This window comes from Anabrus simplex, chromosome 1 (assembly GCF_040414725.1).
Source record: "Anabrus simplex isolate iqAnaSimp1 chromosome 1, ASM4041472v1, whole genome shotgun sequence".
NCBI lineage: Eukaryota > Metazoa > Arthropoda > Insecta > Orthoptera > Tettigoniidae > Anabrus > Anabrus simplex.
This window is the reverse complement of record NC_090265.1, coordinates 427,570,358-427,587,594: the sequence shown is the minus strand read 5'-3', so window position 1 is coordinate 427,587,594 and position 17,237 is coordinate 427,570,358. Positions and strand designations below refer to the sequence as shown.

The 17,237-nt window shown below is 36.0% G+C and overlaps 1 pseudogene; it reads left to right on the top strand.

Moving 5' to 3' along the window:
- Nucleotides 1–8,069: 8,069 nt before the first annotated feature.
- On the top strand, nucleotides 8,070–9,235 carry LOC136866913 (2-methoxy-6-polyprenyl-1,4-benzoquinol methylase, mitochondrial-like; annotated as a pseudogene).
- Nucleotides 9,236–17,237: the final 8,002 nt, after the last annotated feature.

The following is a 17,237-nucleotide window of genomic DNA, read 5'->3' as shown; positions in this document are numbered from 1 at the left end:
ATCCCCAATATTTATTAATCCCATGATCCATTCTAGTTATTTGATTTGCCAAACTCACAGCCCTACACTGCATAATTCGTGATTTCTGTAATTGTATGACGGATCCACTTGGCGAGCTAATTATTTCCTCTTTCAAACTCCTGTCTTCATCAGTACTCATCATCCCCTTTTTTAGTCTGAAGATCCTTGAAATTTAATACTGGTTTATTTTTTTATTTTTTCCTGAGCTGGCTTCCCTCCTGGAAACCACCTCTTCTACCTGTGCTGCTTGTCTGGAGTGAAGATGTCTCAAATTCATTGCTGAGTCATTGTGTCCTCTGGTTCTGCCTTGTTCAACAATACAGACTGCCGCTGACTCAGCTCTGCCATAGTCGCCTGCTGTGCCAGTGTCCTTCCACATAGCTGATACATCAGGATGTTGCTCCATCTACCGTAGCTGATTACTAGTCCACTGCCTACTCCATGAGTCTGTTTCCATGGATATATACTTTTAATCCTGAATTACATGCTCTTCCTAAATGAAAAAATATTTTCATGTTTTCTATTTCTTCTGGATCAAGTTATTTCTTAATCCATATTTTTAATCCTTTCAAATTCTTCACACTATCCAAACAATTTTTAGGCCTGCAAGCTTGACACCAAACATACTGTACCAGTAAAAGAGCCCAACTTTAAGATTTTTATTTTAACGTAAGCATGAAATAGTTCTCAGGGCGAAACTGGATAGACACTAGCTAGGGCTTGGTACAGGAGGCAGGGTCCTATCTACAAGAAAAATTTTAATCAGATTGAATAAGAGTTTATTCATGAAATGCATATCAAATTGCACATCACCTCATTGTAGATAGGGGTTGTCTTCAACATCGTCCTTTTAATGGTCCGGGTCTCCAGCTCACCGGGCCGAACAGGCTGGAACACGTTCCGGGAGATGCCAAATACTCCGTTAAGATGAGGCCGGAACACCCAGGTTGGTCGTATATGAGTAAGTCTCGAACTTCCGATGTTCTGGATGATCTCCGATGGTCTCTGACGATGTTGCAGGTAATCACTCATCACCTAAGTCCAATGTGGCTGATAGACTCAATGTCCACAAAGACTTCGAAAATGTGTTCTTCGTCACTCGCAGAATTTACAAGTCAAAGTTCATTAAGACCTTGAATAATTGGTTTCTCACCACTGGCAAAATCACAAGTCAATGTCCATAAAGACTTTAAAAGAATTTGTTCCTTAACACTCGCAAAAATGACAAGTCCATGTTCACAAAGACTTTGAATAATTTCAGAGTTCACCACTGGTAAAAATTACAAGTCACTGTCCATAAAAGACTTTAAAGAATTCGTTCCTTAACACTCGCGAAAATGACAAGACCATGTTCATAAAGACTTTGAATAATTTTAGAGTTCATCACTGGCAGAAAGTGCAAGTCAATGTTCACAAAGACTTAGAATAATTTGTTCCTTAACATTCACAGATATTACAAGTCCATGTTCAGAAAGACTTTGAATGATTTTAGAGTTCATCACTGGCAAAAATTACAAGCCACTGTCTGTAAAGACTTTGAATAAATTATTCCTTAACACTCGCAAATATTACAAGTCCATGTTCATAAAGACTTTGAATAATTTTAGAGTCCACCACTGGTAAAAATTGCAAGTCAATGTTTGTAAAGACTTTGAATAATCACTGGCGAAAATCACAAGTCAATGTCCATAAAGACTTTGAAGAATTTTAGAGTTCATCACTGGCGAAAATTACAAGTCACTGTTCATAAAGACTTAGAATAATTTGTTCCTTAACACTCGCAGATATTACAAGTCAATGTCCATAAAAGACTTTGAATACTTTTAAAGTTCATCACTGGCAAAAATTACAAGTCACTGTTTATAAAGACTTAGAATAATTTGTTACTTAACACTCGCAGATATTACAAGTCCATGTTCAGAAAGACTTTGAATAATTTTAGAGTTCACGCGCGCACAATAAATATTGATAAGTCCCATATGGCCGTGATGGTCTAAGTTCAGCATGAAGACTGTAACTACTCGAAGATAGCCTCTGACGACTACGGCAGCGTGTAGAGCCAGGCTGAATACTCAGCTGTGACTGACTGATCAGGCTAAAGTGAGCCCTCCTTATATTCGGTTTGGGGGCTTCTACGTCATCATATGGCGTGATCCCTTGAAGCTGGATATCTCATGAATCCCTTGACGGATTTACTTGAGATTCACGCTTTGCGACGTTTATGTGATTCCAATCAAAATGACGTATCGCTCAAGTTGCTACCATAATTATTAGAGGAGTTTTAAAATGTTCTTAATCGAATGTTCGTGAAGGTGTGACGCTTGAATCCAGAACATACCAGGTCAGGCCAGCTACACTTGGCATGTCAGGCAGGTGATCTATCTTTCCCCTGCCGCTACGTCACACACACAGCTGTCCTCGACTCGCTCGCTCGCTCCACCAAATATAAACAAACCAGGCTTGCTCAGAATATTACGCGTGATGATTAAATGCAATTAAACATCAAAAAATATGCATGTACAGGTCGTAACCGGTACAATACATACATACATACACACACACATACACATACATACTTCAACTGGTCTTTTTCTTATATTTGTCTCTATACTAAAGGCACTATTGATTTCACTCCCATTAGACTCAACTTCCAATTATTCTCTGATTAAGGAAGTTACTTTGTCCAACATATTAAAATTCTCTTTATCTGAATCTACCTGTCCATAAATTTTTTATTTCTCCTATCTTCCTTCTTTCATGTCCGTTCCTTTAGCTCAAGCTTTCTTACCCTTTCTTCTAAATCCAAGACTTTATTCTTCATTTCATCCAACTCAAGCCTATTTTGCAACAGGCTCTCCGTGAGGTTACTGAGTTCTCTGTCCAGTCCTTGGCTAAATGGTTAATGTGCTAGCCTTTGGTCTCTGGGTTCCTGGGTTCGATTCCCAGCTGGGTCAGGGATTTTAGCCTTCATTAGTAAATTCTGATGGCTCAGGAGCTGGGTGTTTGTGCCATTTTCATCATTAGAAATCATCATAGGTAGGGCCCCATCCTCACCGACATACAGGTCGCCTATAGGCCGTCTACTAGAAAAAGACCTGCACCGAGCTTCTCCAGAGTCCATTATACTGAGTTCTGTTTTCAAGTAGGTCTTCAAATCCTTGAATTGCTTATTTTGGTCCACTAATATTTCCCTAATCTTATCCATGTTCACATACTTCTTTCATAATCTCCTCCCAAAATAGTCCAGGGTCCGGGTTTAACTCAGTACCTCTAATCAGTAATAGCATCATCACCACAACTGTTGTTAATACAATTTCCATAATATTATAGTGATTGTTGACCGTTTGTATGAATTTATTCCAGTATTGCTGAATTGAAACTCCCATGTTCAGTTAACGCACTCGTATTTGTACTTCGTACTCTTATCGCTCACTCAGCACTCTATGTTCTTTCACTTCCCTGGCTGAATTGCAACTGATCCTATGAAATAGCTTAGATCTGTCACTAATCAAATGACTCCTTGCACAATGTGCCACATCACTGGAGTCCAGAGCTACTTTAATTGTTAGCCACATGGCATGGCAATTTTAATGCCTCACCCAGTGATGTCATACTGAGGTCAGGTTCGATGTTTTTGTAATGTGTACTGGCTCAAGTACAGTTCCAAAAACTATAGACAAATTCTGCATCAAAACTTTGTATTTCCTCAGGGGCTCATCATATTTATCATTCAGTTTGTTCTTATCATCCTTTATCATATCAAAGTAATGAGAGTAGGTAGTAATGCCAACTGAATTTGAAGCTGTGACTCCTCAATCAGTAATTCAGTATCAGATTAACTACCTACAGTGCATGTTGTGATATCTCTATGTCGTGTTAAGAGCATTTGGAAGTAATTGAATGTTGAACATTGTTATAGCAATAGCTGTTTATTGATATTATATTACATGTAATTTGTAGTTGCTTCTTTATTCAAAAATATGCAAGTGCATTTATTTCTAGCTGTATAGATAGGTTACAGCTTTAACTAAAAGGTGCCAATTACAATTGGCTTCCATAACCTCAGTTAGTTTTATGAGAGCATCGTTTTTTAAATTAAATTTGAAGTTAAGATTTTAAAAATATAAAACTAGTTGCTTGATTGCTCTAAATAGGATTTAAAGGATATATTTTTTTAAATTTCGGTCAGTAGTGAAATATGAAGTGAGGTTTGATTTGCAAAACTTCTTTTTGAAACTTAAACATGGATTTAGAGGATAGCTTCTCTTAAAGCAATTGATATTCTAAGACAAATGCAAAGATAAATGAGAGGAAATGTGACTACCCGTCAGAACTCAACCCACCCTGAATGGGTTAATTGAATCTGCTAAGACAATCAACATGAGAGATAAAAGTAGAGTGTGTCTGTTGTTTGTTTACCATCTTAATGAAATCAGTTTATGCACTGATCAGAGGCCAGTGTATTCAAATTGAAGTTCCAAAGGTGGCCACATTTTCATCTCTTTTGTCTTAAATTATGGAAGGCAAGGATGGTTTGAATATTGATGTTATCATTACAGTAAACTCCCGATTATTTGTGTATCCAGTTTGAGGATTATTTATGCAACTTAAAAAATACAGTGAATATGTGCTGTGATGTACCTAATTTCTCTCCACTTTTGAACTTGGCTTTCTCTAACTTGAGTTGTTAAGAAAAGTACGTCATATTGAACCCTTGAACCTGCCATTCCATCGTCGGTTGTCTGCCTCATCTGCTTCAGTAGAGCAATATTGTTCCTTAGATCTTGGGGCTGTGTAGGATTCTTTTCTGTCACTTCATCAACTGATTGACAGGGTTCAGAGGAGAGCATAACTACTTCAAATGAGGAGCAAAAATGTGCTTACTAAAAATGTATTGAACAAAATCACAACAATCATATTTATTTACTGAATAACCAAAAAGAGCAAATTAAATTTATCACAAAATGTTATAAATCAGTCACATAGCATAACATGAATGGCGAAAGTATCTTGCAATTATTTACATTAGTGTCTTTCAAAGTTTAAAAACACATGGATAGAAAAATCAAAAAAGACCAGGAAACCTGAAATTTGGCCAACATTAACCCAAACATGGAAAATCTGACCAACAAATAGAATTTCATATTTACATTTAATTAAGGTTATCCACCAGTCGAATATCCTCTCGGATACCGGAACATCCCCCAAATGGATCCTTCGAACCAAATTAACTGTCAGTTTCTCTGGATAGGTTGTGAAATATTATTTGAAGGCATGGTGTTAGTTACAAGTTAAAAGCAATTATCAAAATCTGAAATAAAATCACACCATGTGTTGTCATCTTGTGACACCCTTAAGTTATAGATAAATCCCGATGCCAAAATAGGCATCACGCCAGACAGATGTTCAGAATGAGCCAACAACACTTGATATGAGAGGATCCTACGTTTCATCGTTCTGAAGGAACAAAATTAAGTTATGAAATGCAGGGAAACATTAACTCTCTGTGTGTTTAAAAGAAACGCCAAACACTGAAGTTAAATAAAAGTGGTGAATCACTCGAAAAGTCTTCTTACTAAACCAACTTTCAGGTTATGGAACAGTTCTTTCATTAAATTAGTTAAAGTAGAAGCCCATGGTATTAAAAAAACATGAAATCTTTCCAATTCTACATAACTACAATTACAAATCTGTCCAACTACATTTGTCCCCGTAAACTAAACTACAAATGATAGTTAGTCCAACGTCTCACCTAAACAATGTGAATAACATAAAATAAATGAAATATTTGTAACAGCTGATGAATCGAAACCACATTCATAGTCTAAATTCCTCAATACAAGACAAATAACTGTCAACATACTGAACTATCGTAACATATCGTACACCCAAACAATAACTCTCGAAGTAAAAGAAAAACAATGTACAATAGAAAATGGAAGGTCATCGAGCTTGAATGCACGCAGCTAAGTAGTAGGGACCAGTCTCCATTAGCCAGGTTTCCACGTGAGACAACACTTACATTTAAGCCACTACTGATACAACGCTATTATGGAAACACTTTCCAGCTAGTAAAGGTTTTGCTGAAATGTGGCCTGCTGATACCTTCCATACCTGCATCCACCTGCATGTACATACGACATCCCGAACCTATCATTGAGCGAAGACTACAGGTTCTGCACATCACCGATACTGTCGGGCGAAATAGAAAATTTAAAACAATGTCCGGATATTTAAACCTAATTCTCAATGAAATTCAAACACATGAAGTAAAATCCACTACAGAAATGAACTCGAATCTGGAATAATATCTTCCATTGTCCATTTCCTACGATAAGTGTGAAATTGAAAATTGAAATTAAATAATGGGTTTGAATAGTTCAATCTATCACTCATTAAAATTCAAACACATACAGTGAAGTTTGCTAAATAAAAGTAAACTCAAACTCAAATCTCGTCTGATATTATGTGATATTAATGGAAACAACAATCACAACCACCATGATAGGCACAGCATAGCCTAGAGTGTGAGGCTCCTAATAACCTGCAATGTCAACTCTCCAAACGTGCATCATTGTAAACTCTCCAGTGAAGTAGACTTTTATCAACATACAATATGTAGGGTAAAGTCTCAATTTGGTAAACTCATTCGTCACCCAAAATGTTTCCAATTCACAATGTTTTTCACCTTGTAAAAATATAGAATAAAATTCAATTTTCAATAAGCAAATATTAACTTGACCATATGTAAAAATGTGTTTTGTTCGTGAGGTTGGTTATAACAGAATGCACTTCACTGGTATCAAATGGAATCATCAACTTGACTTACTGATATTCTTTACAGTCTTATGTAAAACAATAATTATGGATAAATATCACTTGCACTTAAAATATACATTAAAATGCACTCACTTGGATTTGACAACCCACATTTTTCAATCGCTCTTTTTAATATAATTCAGGATCGCTACAGGATGTCACTCCTCTTATACAGCCTGTCTTGGAAATGTTACATATCATCACAAAAATTCCTCTTTATCAAACTACAGGGCTAAACCAAACCAAACCCCATGGCACTACAGCCCTTGAAGGGCCTTCGCCTACCAAGCAACCGCTGCTCATCCCGAAGGCCTGCAGATTACGAGGTGTCGTGTGGTCAGCACAACAAATCCTCTCGGCTGTTATTCTTGGCTTTCTAGACCGGGGCCGCTATCTCACCGTCAGATAGCTTGTCAATTCTAATCATGTAGGCTGAGTGGACCTCGAACCAGCCCTTAGGTCCAGGTAAAAATCCCTGACTTGGCCGGGAATCGAACCTGGGGCCTCCAGGTAAACTACAGGGCTTACTCTGCCTGAAACTTTCTTCCTAATTATTCTCATAAATATTTCATTCCTCATTTCGATCCATTTTCTTCCGGAACATATCAAATTTTAAGTACAAGTCATCTCATAACCAAACAACTTCATAATAATTTCAAAGTAGCCTCTCTAAATTTTCCCAGACCTCAGGAGCAAATTAGCGTGCCATAATTCTATCTCTCAAATACACAGTGTCACAAAATGATGTTTCCAAATGCCAAACATTATCTCACTTCACTGGATTTCGATATGAAACTGTAAACCTTTCTCACACAACTGCTGAATGCATTATTATTATTTGACTATCGCACTTATAATTTTTATCTTTACTTTATCATTATTACAACTGTTACTGGCATGAACACATTTAACTGATTTTTATTGCAATATTTAATTTAACATTTTCAGAAAATTAACACAGTTTTACACATCTCACAGCTAAAAAAATGACCGAAAATTGCACCTATAGTGTTTCCTAGCACACTTTCTATGGACATGACACAAAACCATCATCGCAATACACTTAATTCTACACACGCCACATATACAATGCGGTGTCATGATTTACTAATTTAAGAGGACAAGCATTTACATTTCTAACTATAAAGACATAATATTTGAATTAGACAGACCTGTAATTGTGCTGATTGATGTGCGTCATTTTGGCTGCATTTAGCAAGCCAACAACCACTGACGTAGTGCCTTGATGGGTAAAAATTTCAGAAGATGTGTAAATAGTAACATTTTGTATAAAACTAGTTTAGCTCAACGTGGTTCTGGTTTGGTAAAACGCTTTCTTACTCAGAATAATGATAAAGAAAATATATCGTCAATAGGAGAAACACATTTTGGTTTCGAAACCGTGAATGAGAATGAAAAAGCAAATAAAGGGCATGAAGTATTTGAAGCCATAGCTAATTCGTATGATAGTATGAATGATGCTATGAGTTTCGGCATTCATCGGATATGGAAGGATATTTTTATTCAGAGGTTAAGTCCAACACCTGGAACCAGATTGTTAGATGTTGCCAGCAGGACTGGTGACATAGCATTCAGATATCTGAAATATCTTAAATTAGGATATCCTAATTCAACTGATAAAGAAAGCCATGTTATGGTATGTGACATAAATCAAGCCATGCTTGATGTTGGAAGGCTAGAGCAAAGAGACTTGGATTGTCAGGCAGTCAAATATCATGGCTTAAAGGAGATGCAGAGAAATTACCTGTTGATGATTCTTCATACACTGCATTTACAATTGCATAAGAAATGTTACACACATTGAGAAAGTTCTTGATGAAGCATACCGTGTTCTTCAACCTGGTGGCAGATTTCTATGTTTAGAATTTAGCCAGTTGAATAATCAAACCCTTCAGTGTCTTTCCACATCAAGACCAAAGAGATGCCCCCTCAATGAGTGTTGAAGTCTGCCTGCCTGATTAAGCTAGGATATAGAAACAAGCATGTTGGGAGCTGAGAAGAAATGGATGTCGAAGAAGAAATGGAATTGATGAGGAGAGAGCCTGTCTGTTTAAAGTGTATGAAGACGTGGAGATTGTCTTTGTGTCCTTTTTTATTACTCCCTCTTCTGATGCTACCTGTCTTTGTGTTTATCCTAGTATGTGTTCCTATCTTTTTATGTATGACTTGCTTTGTTCCTTACCATTTACACTCCAATCTTACTTCACTCTTGAACATAGGTGGCCAAAAAAAAAAAGCACTATTATTAGTTAACCATTCTTGCATTTCTTTTGATGTTTGTTCTGGGTTTTATATACAGGGTTATTCACCTAAGATGTTACATGGAAATAGTGTCTAAACCATTAAAGATATCAGTATTCTGTTTTTCATATACATAAATGATATCCAGGGGCTAATAAAATAATGAGTTACGTATTCTCATATGTTGATTAATAACTGAGATATTGATACTGCCCCCTTTATGCCGGGCTCAGCTCGCCGGAGAGCGAGGGTCTCAGTGGTGGACCGTTCGCTATCGGCTGCGCAGAAAATTTTAAAGGCAGGGATAGATGAAGGACTAGCGACAAATGAAAGCAGACTAAATTAGGTTTACACATTTATTAAACTAACACTCTTTTAAAGAAAACAATTAAATTAACAAAATCTGGGTTGGATTCTTGAAAAACATCTTCTCCTCGTGCTTTCATTCGTGAGGGATCTCGCTCAAATAAATTTTCAATGATTGTTCTTTTCTGCAATAATAAATGTAGAAACCATTAACTTACTGAAAAATTGCTTGGAAAACAAAATAATATCTACTATCCTTCTCTTATGATGATAATCCAATTATTAAAATTAAAATCTTCCCTCCTGGGTTTCAATTATTTTCCAAGAAAATGACTATTTTCTCCTCCTTATTTAAATTATTGAAAATTATTTAATTCATTAATTTATGATTAGCAAGTCTTCCCTAGACTTTCCTTTCAACAATTACTTCGTTTATATAATTATTGATTGAATAAACTTCTTCTAATAACTTTTACTTGAACTTATATCACCTTAACTTTTGCTCAATTTTATGCAGAAAGTGATTGTACAACATTTAACAATTAAATCTCGTGACATCAGTCCACGGACGTTGCCTTCTCTTATTCACTTTGAGTTAGTAAATTAGGCCCTAATCAACCTTAAATTATGATAAAATCTTCTAAAGATTCAAAATTGATCCAATTACGGACACGCGAAATAATACAAGTCGGTCAAAACTTTGACGCACATAATGAAAATTACCTTCACAAAATCGTACATGAAATATTCCAAAAAACACAGAATAGGATCAAATCTCACATCACACATTCACACAGGGGTACACGGCGTTATTATAACATTATTTACACGAACACTAACCCATTATTATTAATTTTAGGATTTTACTGCGAATTAGGGAAATCATTCTCCAGATGACACTATCACACACATCCCAGGTATCAATTCAGAGTGTGATAGAATTAAGGTTATCACTTATACAAAGAAATTAACTATACAACGATGTTCAAGGAGTATTTTAAACAGAAATCATCCTAATTTAGCGAATAGAATAATTGTAACACAGGTCAAAATAATAGAATACGCGCTAACGGTACATGAGTTGCGGCATTTATTTTTATTCATCATAATGTCGTGGCTCTCAATTATTCTACACTGAAGCTCGAAGAAATCATGTCCAGTGACACATCTCTTCCCAAAATTGACTCTAATGGGTGCATAAATTATTACTCAAAATATAATGCCCATCTGCAAGTCATACTCAAATTCATAGCGCAGAAATATACCTATAATTCGTCGATACTCCGTCCGGAGAATTTGCCATGTTCCAGGCTTACTTTACATAAAGTGAGCACACGATAATACTTTCCAAAAATAACTAACATTAAACTCATGACCTTATTAAATCATTTTAGCCCGTAATTATCTTTAATTATTTTTACTCATTATTATTATTATTATTATTATATTCCTGACCGTGCATAATCTCATTCGTAAAGTTGTCGTGTGAAGTTATTCGGATGACTTTAAATAAATTCGAACCCATAAACATGTCGTACAATCATAGAATGAAATTCTACACGAAGAAAAACACTAGAACACTGTCCTAATTTGTTTTAAATAACTTTCAAATTATTTCAAAACTAATCAAAATTAACGCGGGGTTCATTTAATTTTTATCTCTCCTGTCTTCTAAATTCTTAGGACAGTTAAGGTCTCTCTCGATGACTCACATTCATTTCTAACTAATAGAGCAAAAACACACTCATTCCAAGGGTTCTAACTACCTCTCACCAAAGAAAGAATGAAAAATCAAACTACTGCAAAACTAATAGAAATCCAAAGGAATAAGTAAGGCTACGTTTACAGACATTTACAAAGATAGAAAGCAATTGAATTCTTAAAGAATACTCATGTGACTGGTGTGAACTGGATTGCGGCTGATGACCTAGCACGTGGTCACATCACCTTCCATCGAACGAAGTCTCGCCCATGTCCGATGCCTTACATGTTTAGTGACTCTTGGAGGCGTTGACGATGTACAGGAACTTGCAGTATTCTTCGTGGAGCTGGATAACCATCTTGCCGTAAACTCGAACTCAGGACCTTTCTTCTTCCAAGTTCTTGTAGAAAGCTGAAACTAACAAAAAGTCTTAGAAATAGCCCAGGATTCACTCTCGATGCTTTATAATCTGGCTGAAGACACTTATCTTAGAACAACCCTAAATTAATCGTAGTGAAATTTTTCGAGTGTCTGAATTGCTGTTTATATAGTCCTCGATGCCTTCTCCAATGTAAAGTCTTCCGATGAAGCAAACGACGTCCAGTCTCTTCGGTTGCTGCAGTCAGAGTAATGCTCAAATTTAGCGTTCAGAAGTATAAAACCCTCTACCAAATTTTCCTCTGGAATTACCATTAATTTCCTGTCGTAAGACATAGGTGTGTCTCTTAATTACATCTAATTGGTGGATTTGTTGAATTCCAGTGAAAGTTGTCACTTTTATTGGCTGCTCCAGTTTTACGTCACTTGACTTCCCATTTTTTGATCGATTGAGATCTGCCTGCTCGCCGTGTCACGTGGTACGCACACATGTGTCTGAAGGCCACATAACAGGAATTCCAGCCTGCTCCCTCGTGCTCTCTGTAGGTCGGGAAAACCGGTTCGCGAAGTGACTAGCTCGTACTGGCACGAAATACGGAATCTCACCCTCTTGCCGATTAAAATAATGTCCCAACACACTGATGAAATAAATCATTTTCTTTCTAATAAAATATTACCACTTTTGAAGGGGACAATACGGACTCCATACTTTTAAATGGAGCGGCACAGATTCATACAGCTGGCCTAAAGGACTGCGTACAAGTTCAAACACATAAGTATTTTCAAGGTCCAACTCGTTGGCTGAATGGTCAGTGTACTGGCCTTCGGTTCAGAGGGTCCTGGGTTCGATTCCTGGCTGGGTCGGGGATTTTAACCTTCATTGGTTAATTCCAGTGTCCCGGGGGCTGGGTGTTTGTGCTGTCCCCAACATCCCTGCAACTCACACACCACACATAACACTATCCTCCACCACAATAACACGCAGTTACCTACAAATGGCAGATGCCGCCCACCCTCATCGAAGAGTCTGCCTTACAAGGGCTGCACTCGGCTAGAAATAGCCACACGAAATTAAATTATTATTATAATGATGGGTGGCATTCTTCACTTAAATACTAACTTATCAATTACACTGACCTGCACTTCTTGATGCAACACTAATTAATTCTTCTTCTGATAAATTATAATCTAATACAATAACACTTTGAAACATACAGAAATGAAAGGTACGGTGCACAACTCTTATAACTTCATGACTGTTTGGACCGCCTGAAACTGCTAATGCCTAATGGCCAGGTGTTCGTTCCTGCGTATCCGTGGGAAGATATAATGTTCATCTTGCCTTCTCACCCACAAACCAAATGTTTACCCTGTGGTCAGGTAAGCAAAGATTGTGTTAACAGACTAGATAGACAGACTGACTTTAATCTCCTTTACAGAAGTTCATTAAAACTTTCATAATCACTAATACACGGTGTCACAACATTCCCATCACACTGCGGTGACTGCAGCATTACTGTTTTTAAACTTTCTTTGAAGTTTTCCTAACACTTGACTTTCCTACCTCTCTCAAGCCAATATGGCTTTCGAGATCCCAAGTCTATCACCTAGTTCTTGAATTTTTGTAAGTTCTCTTCTTGGTGTTGACTGTCGCAGGTGTGTTGCAGGATCACGCGTCCCCTGATGTTGTGCAATTATCCTATCTTCTGTACCACTAGACTGATTTTTCTGAAACTCACACCAGAGATTCCACCCATTTTCCCGATCACAATGGTGTTGTTTATTTCTCTTGCTTTTTTCATGGGTGACTTTCCTGTATTAGATAAATGGATGACCTCACCTCGTGCCGTTCCACTTCTCTCGATAGACAAGCAAACTTCTCTCTGGGCATAATTAATTATATTTCTCCCTGCGAAGTGAGCTTCATCAAATGATTCCCAAAATTCTTATTGATTACTTCCTCTCTAATGACATTGCCAATATCTCTCCCAATAGGGGTTATTAGCCAAACTTTTATTATCAATTCCTCGAAGTCTTCCAAAATGTTCCATTCTTGCTCGATGGTTTGGTTACCTCCTGCTGTGAGTAACAAGCAAGGAACATCAGGCTAGCTGTTTACAAAGATGGATGTGCGTTTTTCCCTTTTGCAGCTAGCCCTACATAGCCATGTGTGGGTTCTTCTGTAATATAGAATTATGGACTCAGTGTGATAGCAATAAACCCCACATTGTGTGACAATAGAGTACCATATCCATTGTTATCAGTCCGGCATCTCCATGAAAATTGAATTTCAACTGACTTTTTCGTTGTTAACCAGTTTGTGTGGTCTTCCAGTTTTATTTTGTCATGGCAGAAAAAATAAGAAATCTGTTTAACAATAATCCAGATATTAAAAGCTAAAGAAAATTTTGAGAAGGGAGAAGAAGACAACAGTGGTGCTGGGACTGTAATCAATAACACCACATTGTAGTGTTGTGATAGCCTGCTTGAGTGCACGAGTCAACAAGGAGTTTTATTACAATGATATTTTGTCAATAAGGAACATACATAGTGTCATGAGAAAATGTCTTCTCTCCCAAACAAATGAACATTAGGCCTACATAGAATTTTTCAAAATAAACTATTTATTCCTGTTTCTTACTACATTGCCAACAGAATTTTCATTCATTTGGGTTATTTTGTGTATTTAGATTTTTCATGCAAGTTCTCCCCAAACTACCAAATAACTGGGAGTTTATTGTCAACTAGTAACTGGAAACAACTGTTCATAATCAAAATCTGTAATCTAAAAAGCTCAAAGAGTGAAAATCATATCAAATGAGAAATATTGTTACTTAAATATCACAGTATTTAAACTGTACAGCCACTATGAAAACATAAAATCATTGCAACTATAGTCAGAGGCATCAATTTTCACGATATATCATGAACTTAACATATTTTTAGAACAATAAAAATAAGACTTCAGAATGATTGCTCCTGATTATATTAAAAATCTTACACCCATCATTATAATGTTCAACTATTAAGTATCTAACATGGACATTTTTAGAATGATATATTTTTAAAATATCCACCTATAGCAGATCTTAAGAAAAGCATACACCCATACAGTTTTCTGTTGCTGATAATCAGTGCTTAACAGAGATGATTGCCAGACACGCCATGAATTAGTATGGCAATGTTGTAAACGAATTTCTTCTAGCTGCTCTGCTACATACTATAAATTTATCAGAGAAACTTTCAGTGAGTATATACAAATTAGCTGCACTGAGCAAGTTGGCTGTGTGTTACAGGTTACATAATTGTGAGCTTACATTCACAGAATAGTGGGTTCAAATCCCACCTTCAGTAGGCCTGCAGATAGCTTTCCATGGCTTTCCATTTTCACACCACGCAAATGCTGGGGCTGTATATTAATACCTTCCCTGCCCTATCATTGCCAAAAACCTAAACCAACTTAATGCAATGTTAAACAACTAGCAAAAAGAATAAATAGCTATATCATTTTTTAAGTCACTACTGTTGGCAAACATAATCTGGAAGATTGTAAGATATAAATATTTCATTATATATTCTGAAGTATTTTTAATATTATATTTAGTTTTAAAACATTTTCTGTTATCATGGTTTGAAGCTGTTGTTATTATTAAAATGTTTATGGAATGCACATTTCTTATCACTTGTTATACTGTAGTAGCTTGTTTTTATGTGGCTGTTGATAATGTGATTATAGCCAGCTTGTTATGCTAGAAACAACAGTCTCATATTGAGAAGTTTATTATTTTTGGAACATCCCCTTGTAGAAAGAATAAGGTAACTTGTACCTTGAAACAATCACCCAAAGTCTCTTTTCCATACCACAGACAGTTCACAGTGTTGAACTATCTTGAGACTTAAATTCAAATCCATGTAGTTGTTAACCAATCAAACCACCTCTCATGCCAGGACTGAACAAGAGATAACAAGAGAGATAATTATTAACTAATAGACAGACAGGTAATTAAATACCACAACAATTAACAAATGAGTAAAATAAATATAACATTTAATTGCCATGGTCAATGAAACCTGGTTGCTTAACTGAGGAGTTATTCATGATGATTCAAGCTTAAATTAAGTATGCTATAGTTCTGAAAGCTCAAACTAAACTAGTTCCCACCACGTGAGGAGTGTAACAATTGTCATAGCAGCTAAGAAATGCTGATTGTATCATTGACAGTATTTTTCAGTACCGGTATGAAGATTCCTCTGCCCATTGAAAATTTCTTATTCAGTTACAGTTATTTCTTATAATGAGTCATACATATACCATGTAGATAAATATGATGGAAATCATTGAGGAATATTTTATCTGAAGATCAATTTGGTTGAAATCTATCAAGTCTGGGGATATTTTTCTCAATCCAACCCAAAATATTTACAATTATACCCAAAGTAATCGACACTGCAATAGCTGAGATCAGAAGTCAATATTCACTTATATGTATTAAACAACACAATTAAAGGATCTTATAAAAACTATATCTTACACTTATTTGGACTGTAACACATTCAGCTGTAGTGCATGAATATTGGAGTACTAACAATTCTGGGAATACATTTTTTTCCTTCTACCAGTATTGTATATTGGAGCAGTAATATTTCTGGAAAACAAAAATTTTCTTCTACCTGTTTTGATTGTGAGGGGTGGAGTTTGAATCCATGAACAGAGATCAGTTTTTATTTATTTCAGTAAAAGCAAATGACTGGCTGTCTGGTGAGGTAATGCTACATTACTAATAAAGATGATTTATTTCCGATAGCTTGGAGGCTGGGTGTGTGTGCCATATTCATTATTAGAATTCATCATAGGTAAGGCCCCATCATCAAAGACACGCAGGTCGCCTATACGGTTTCAACTCGAAAGACCTGCACCAGGCCTCTCCTTAAGCCACACGCCAATTAATAAAGATGATGATGATTCACATATGACATTTTACGAAGGAAAAATCTTGTAATCACATATGACATGTCATTATATTTATAGGTGCCTCAAGTAACTGACCAACTGCATTAAAATTACTGTCAGTTACATGATATTTCATATTTTGCCTGCATTTATTCTGTATTAATACTAGAGCCCTAGATTATGAAATTATTATAAAGTTTTGCACGTATTGAATACAGTAGGCTAGTTACATTACTTATTTTTTAAATGAACATGTGGCTGTTTATCAACATGTGCAGTTCTTTTAATTTCACTCTATAGAAATATTAAAATTTTTAAGAAATGCCAAAAATAAAGTAATACCAAAAATAAAGTCATATATTTATTACTTTTAGGAAAACATAACTATCTTATTTAGTTAGCAGATATAAATTTTTCACTCAGAAGATAAGTCTGACAAACACTTAAACAATATCTCGATAAGTGGACACAAAATACAAGCTAAGAAAACACGGGAACCAGCCCATAAAAAGATTCCCTACTTTAACGACCATTAACAAGAGAAAAATATTCCACTTAATTTCCTTTGTAATGTTTGTCACATTGAATCCTACATACACTTTTGTACACTTTCTGAAAAAATCAAACTGTTACCAAATAACATTGTGAATGCCCCTTCTGGACAGTCCAAATCTGTTAGCTAATACAAGGCATATTAAAAAAAAAAGAACTATGAAAATATCTCTTTAGTAGGCTTACCTGCAGCCTAGTTATTAGCTTTGTCTCCTTTGAAGAACTCCCCTCCTCTATTAATACTAT